Source organism: Felis catus, chromosome C1 (assembly GCF_018350175.1).
Source record: "Felis catus isolate Fca126 chromosome C1, F.catus_Fca126_mat1.0, whole genome shotgun sequence".
NCBI lineage: Eukaryota > Metazoa > Chordata > Mammalia > Carnivora > Felidae > Felis > Felis catus.
This window is the reverse complement of record NC_058375.1, coordinates 143,236,440-143,243,418: the sequence shown is the minus strand read 5'-3', so window position 1 is coordinate 143,243,418 and position 6,979 is coordinate 143,236,440. Positions and strand designations below refer to the sequence as shown.

Genomic DNA, 6,979 nt, shown 5'->3' with positions numbered 1-6,979 from the left:
ATCTCTGTCCTTTGTAAATTACTTGGTGATTCATCCTGAGCCTTATAAAGCTTAGCTGAAGGCATTCTGATGCTTATAGTCTACATATTTTCCCAGAATCTAATCAAAAAGCCATAATTCAATCTTTGATTGTTCTTAATAGGGCATACTACCTTAAAATATTATTTTACCCATTTTGGTAGCAATATTTTAATCAGGTATTAAAGTTGCAGGAATTAAAACTATACATAAAATTATACTTCTATTTTAAAAGATATAAAAAAGGTATCTTAGTGTCTGGAAAGCAATACAAATGACTAAGTTTGAGGAGAGAAAATGTACTTATTAATATTTACAATAGAAATTTTATAATATTTGAATTGTTTTAGGTGATCAATGCTGCATACACCCTCCTCTCCATAAACAGAGCATGTAGTTTGATTTAATCTAGAGTTAGATGTAACAAAATGAAGAAAGTCTGTTTCTTAGCAGCACGATTTTTTCCAAGGAAGATTTTTTTTTAGATTGAGATAATATTTATTTAATGATTTGAATGCATAGAGATGGGGATAGTAAATGTGAGACCCTCTGCCCAAGAAGTATGCTTGTAGACAATAAGTAATTTCTCCCTTGCTACATCTGTTTTGCATGAAACCAGTGGTTTTAAATTCTATTAAGCTCCACTGGCCCCTTCTTATGATAAATATTGGATAAGTTCTCCAGAAATTAAATTATTGGATATTTCCTATCTATGAACATTTGCAATTTGATAAAATGCCTTAAAAGTACTATAAGTAGGGTTGCTAGATAGAGGGGCAATACTTAGGACACACTTATACTAAAAAATCATTGTTTATACGAAATTTAAATTTAACTGGTCTTCCCATATTTTTATTTGCTAAACCTGACAACCATAATTATAGAAGGAACAATAACAAAAGAGTTATTTGAATATATAACTGCTCAGCCTTGACTACACTAGGACACATAATGAGGTAGTCAGATGCTTGCACCTATGATGGAATTACTGCAATTGGAATAGGTACAAATGCACTGATATTGGTAGGTCACTGGCCATTTAAATAACTGTATTACAGCCATTAATGGTGTGATTTTATGAAGTGACAAACACCCTCTAAGACAAAACAAGCCACCAACTTCTTTTGATTTCCACAGTGGTTGCATTCCTGAAAAATCTGGCATATATTAAAACCACGCAGGGGTGCCTGGGTGGCTCAGTTGGTTAGGCGACCAACTTCAGCTCAGGTCACGATCTCATGATTCGTGAGTTCGGGCCCACGTTGGGCTCTGTGCTGACAGCTCAGAGCCTGGAGCCTGCTTCGGATTCTGTGTCTCCCCCTCTCTCTCTGCCCCCTCCCTGCTCACACTCTGTGTCTCGCTGTCTCTCAATAATAAATAAACGTTAAAAAAATTATTAAAAAAACAAACAAACCATGCCAAACACACATGCACACACACTGTAGGTGAGCTCTAGGTTCAGATAATGACAGGATTTCTCACTTATGTGAATATCCAGCAGGACATTCAAGGGTCAAGGAAGACATGGTACAATTTGTTGTGTTGGACTTTGCTACACATTGAAGAACATTTAGCTTCTTTGGCTCCAGCTCATCACAGCCAGTAGTGTTCTCCCTCCATAGTAACAGTGGAAAAACACTCCCACAGATATCCCCTAATGGATAGTAGCAGTCTCGTTGAAATTAGTAATTAAAACCATACGTAAAGGAAGAGTGAGGGGAGACTTCTTCTAGGACAAATGAAGAAAGAATTTGAGGAAAGAACATAGATGAATAATTTAAATTTGATCAACTTTCTTCTCTTCATACTTCATAAAACTGCTGGTTGGCCTACAAAACCGTTGGCAAAATACCCATTTCTTTGTTTCTGAGAGCTTGGAGTCGGGAGAAAAAAAATAGGCTCTGAACATATATTCCCTCTCCCTCTTCTAGGACCCATCACCCATAGTGGGGGAGGAAGGTTAAGGAGGCAGAGGTCATGGGAGACTACTTGTCAGTGTTAGGAAGGGGTTTCCCACTTTGCTCTTGTTCTGCTGGGTAGTGCTGAAGACCTTAGCTTATGTGGTAGTTGCTGCATAAAGACTACATGTGTTTTTTTCTTGAAATAGTGTAAAACTTCACTCTGGCCCCCTCCATAATGGGTAAATCCCTTCTCTACCCACCCAGAGCTCCTACCCCTCCTGTAATTTCTGGGTCATTCATTGAAGTCCTCTTTCCACACCCTCCAAGGACTAAGGACTGGATGTCTGGGTTAGTGCCTCCCCTCTGCTTCTTAGACGTACTATAGCACAATTACTTCTGGAACCATATGTTACTCCATTGGTTTCCCTTTGTCAGAAATCTCCAGGCCTCACTGGGCACTAGTCTCTAGGTTCTTACATATCTCAAATCTCTGAGGACTGATGTCAAGAATTTCCAGTTTTCCACAGTGAAGAAGAGGCTGAAAATGGCAAGTTTTTCACACTGGTCTAAACCAATTTGAATCTTCCTGGAAGATATCTATAGTTCTGCAGTTAGAGATAGGTAAGAACTGTGTAGGTCCTTCCCCTCAACCTTGCTACCACATGGTATGCTACAATAAATTTGCTACCCCTACTGGCAAGCATGTAAAGGGCAACAAAATAGTCTTACAATATGTACTGGAGGTTTAATACAATCCTCAGGTTCTGTCCAACCATGCATGAAAGTTCTCTTGAAGCAGGTACAATGGTATTCATTTAGCCTTCTGGTCAGAGTCAGGTAACAAAATCTTCCAATAGGAAACTGAAAACAGTCTCCCAATTTCTTTGCAATCCTACACCAAGGGGGTTGTTCCAAATAGTGTAGGCTCTTGAATTCCCTGAGCACTTACATTCTCTTCATACAAGGGGGAAATGGCTGTACAATATTACTGGTCTATTCACACATCTTGAGCATCACTGATTTCACTAATGAAAATTTTCTAATATTCATTTGCTAATTAACAAAGATAACTGAAGTCAGTGTGCCTTAAGAGAGTGGATCTCTGATTCATCCATCATTCAAATGCTAACTAACTACTTTCAAAGTGTGCATGTCCAATTAAGAGAACTTCAAATATTAACTAACCACCCATAGGATTAGTAGATTAAAACTAATTAATATGCATATATCATACTCTCTGTGATGATACAATAAGCAGACATCCTGGTTGACCTGGGGAGTCTTATTTTACATCTGTTGTCCAGAGATTATAAATAATGTCCCCTTTCACTTTCAAAAGTGTCCCAGTTTGGGCAAAAATTTCATAATCACCATATAATACAAGGGAATTCCTAGTTTCACAGGACACTCTTCAAGAACTTTCTCTCCATAACAACTCTGAAAACATTCAAGTTGTGCTTGCAGGGTCTACAGCTCATTAAGCATTCTGTGGATAACGAAATGCCAGACTTCCTGCTTGGAGGATACCCCCAGCAAACATGGGTGACTCTTGAGGAGATCCCATCCCTTGGCTTTGGAGAGGAGAGATCATTGCCCCCACAAGAAGGAAGGGAAAATAGGGGCTCAGTCATTTAAGCGTCTGACTTTTGATTTTGGTTCAGGTCATGATCTCATGGTTGTGAGATCGAGCCCCATGTTGGGCTCTGTGCTGACAGTGTGGAGCCTGCTTGGGATTCTCTCTCTCTCCTTCTCTCTCTGTCCCTTCCCTGTTCTCTCTCAAAATAAATGAACTTGAAAAAAAAAGGAAGGGAAAATAAACCACTCTTATTGAATGTCCTAAAAGGACATGCCCTGCCCCATCTCTCCCATCCTCTTTTTTACGTTGGGTTGGGAGATGTGGGGAAGGTAGATGGATAGTGGTGCTATTGATTCTACACTGTCCCCTGGTTGTGAGCCTGGCAGGCAGGAGACTGGCCCTAACTGTTGGCAGCTCATTGTAGAATATGCTGTATTTCCTATCTTTGGTCATCGACCCTAGACATCCTAGTTTTTAGCCAGCAGCTCCACAGCTCCTGCTCTTTCTCTAAATTCTGGGCTCAGTCACACCTTTTTGATACCCTCCAAAAATGCTGGAAAACAAAACTTGGATGCAGAAGGATCTAAGAAAGAGAGAAAAACCCCACTCAACATCCTGTTACACTTGCACAGACACATAGCCCAAAATTAACGTGAAGACATTCCAATTTGGTAGACTCATGCTCATTCCATTGCCAAGTTTCTGATAGCTGTGCACATAGAGGGAGACACCCTGGGACAACTGAGATGTCATGCCTCTCAAAACCGCTGTTCAGAAAGTGGATTTGAATCCACTCTTGGTCTCACCAGTCGACTGAGTCCCCCTCCCCAATCCCACCCCTGCCCAGCTGTCTCTCTTTGAATATCTTTACTGTGGGAGAGTGGTGGCAGGGGGATGGGGGAACAGATTCACATAGGTGGCTGCAGTTTGGGCTTTAATCCCATAGTTGAAGGTAACTGAGCACCTCACAAAGGGATTCACTGACCTAATAATTTTCCTCACACAGCCTGCATTTTTTGTAGTTAGCCATCTTCAGTATTGTACTTCTTCATTTGTTTTGTTGTTTTGACCACTTCAGACCTGATTTTCACCCAGGGCACCCAATTCCTTTAGAGCTGCCCCAAGAGTGAAACACTTGATGCCATCATTTTAGTGACAAAAGGGACCATTATATGTTCAACTCCTTCACGTGAGAACCACTGTGATAGAAAGACAAAAGAATCAGGAGCTAATATTAGAGAACTTATGTTCAAATCTATTGATTAACTGTGTGATCATGGACAATGCACTAATCTGTCTCAGTTTCTCTTTTTAACAATGGACAAAATTGTTTAAAGAATTGTTAAGAGATAAAAACACATCACAAAATTATAAAAATAAATAAAACATAAATGTATTTGGGGGATATTTAAATATCGGCACAAACAATTATAGCTGGTCCTCACCCTCACCCAGACCATAGGTCCAAACCCTATGGTTTAATTTAACGATTTTTCAACTTTACAGTAGTGTAAAAATGGCATGTCTTTGATAGATAGAAAATGTACTTTAAATTTTGATCTCTTCTCAACCAGCACTAATATGCAGTATAGTACTGTCTCCTGGTGCTGGGCAGCAGAGTGAGCCATGGCTCCCAGTCAGCCATGTGATCACGAGGGTGAATAATCGATACACTTACAACCATTCTGCACCCAGTTAGCCATTCTGCTTTTCACTTCTAGTACTATACTAGTATTTAATAACTTACATGAGATATTCAATGCTTAATTATAAAATAGGCTTTGTGCTGAATGATTTTGCCGAACTGTAGGCTAAGGTAAGGATTCAAAGCACATTTAAGGTAAGTCAGTCTAAGCTATGATTCAGTTTGTTAAGTGTATTCAATGAATTTTCTTATGATATTTATGATAGCTTATGATATTTTCAACTTATGATGGGCTTATTGGGACATAACCTCATCGTAAGTTGAGGAAGATCTGTATGTAAGTTGTCCGAAGTTACATGCTACTTAGGATGAAAATCCAAGTCTTTTAACTCAGTAATAATAACTGACATTGTTTGATTACTGACTGTTTTAGGTATTGTGCTAAGCCCTTGATATGCACATTTATTCTCATTTATTATTAATATTGTTATTAATATATAAGACCAATTTAAAATGGTTAGTACACTTGTCAATGCAACATATATAGTAAGCAGCAAAAACATAGTCAAATCAAAGTTTGTGTAACTAGAGAAGCTGAGCTCTTGTAGCCAAGTTAGCAGATCTTAAATTTACGTATCAGGAATCAAATTAAAAATACTACATTACGTGATTCATCTTTAAAGTTTGAGAGACCATTGTTAGGGGCAATCAGTCTCAGTTAATGTACAAAAACACCTGGCACAGTGCCTGGAACAAAACAGCTCTTTCTTACTTCTTTCCTGTTAGTGTGGCTTACCAGGAGAATTGCTCTGGTGCCCCGGCACCTGCAGCATCTGGGGTGAGAGTAAGAATGAGCACCTGCAGTCAGGTGGGGACCTGGAAAATGGTGAAAATGCAATGAAGTAAAAGTGGTAGAAACACAGAGAATGCAGTGACTTATCTTACGGAGGGAGTGGGTAGTTCACAAATATACAAGCAACCCAAAACTCCATTAGAACAAAACTAACCTTCCCAATGGTCATGCTTGCATAAATATAATAGCCCAGACCAATCCAGAAATTCACTACTTTTTTCTCTTAAGGCTGCCCTGGATGTTAATTTTAACCTAATTGCCTTTGTATCAACAGAGTCAGGGGTTTCAAGAAAACTATCATTCTCCATACTTGCCTCATAGTATCCCACGTTGGCCTTCATAATTTCATAATTTATATACAGTCAACTTTAAATTAAAAACATTTCTAGGTTTCTTGCTTCACAGTAAGGAGTGTGAGAAAAGGAATAAATCCTTTTTCCAATACCAGTGAAGAATGCAAGTAAAAGGACCTCTGGTCTTAAAATGGATTAAATTAGTTGAAATAGCTTACCCTGGAAATGACTCATTTTTCCATTCCAACTAATATCATGAAAAGACTGCTGGGATACTGTCCCCAAACACTTCTTCGTCTAAGTCGGTACCACTGTTTTCCTCCTTGTGAGCTTCAATTAGGCACACTCCTTCCTGAAATGATGGAATAAATGGCTTACTGGTTAAAAATCTTTCTTTACATCATTGACACTTAGAGAGGTACATATTTCTTCTGGAGAAGCAAATCATCAATCTCGGAAAAAGCATCCTGGTTAACGCAACCCTCCTCAAATGCACAAGGGACTGTGCGTCTTCAAGGCACCTAGCCAGCTGTCAGAGACCAAGATGCCTGTGGCTTCCCCAGCTTTCCTACCACCTAGACAAAGTTTTGTTAAAGTGACTTTGAGCAGTTGACTAAAGAAGGAAAGAGTCATAGTAGAAGAACTTGAGAGGGTTATGAATACTCTATCACTTAAAAGGTCATCAGACACCAG

The 6,979-nt window shown here is 39.1% G+C and overlaps 1 long non-coding RNA gene across 1 annotated transcript; it reads right to left on the bottom strand.

The window, feature by feature from the left end:
- Positions 1-1,374: 1,374 nt before the first annotated feature.
- LOC123379149 lies at positions 1,375-6,637 on the bottom strand. Its single transcript, XR_006583205.1, has 3 exons — positions 6,505-6,637; positions 5,937-6,016; positions 1,375-4,694 (listed from the first exon to the last, which is right to left on the bottom strand). It is a non-coding gene; the product is annotated as an uncharacterized LOC123379149 (long non-coding RNA).
- Positions 6,638-6,979: the final 342 nt, after the last annotated feature.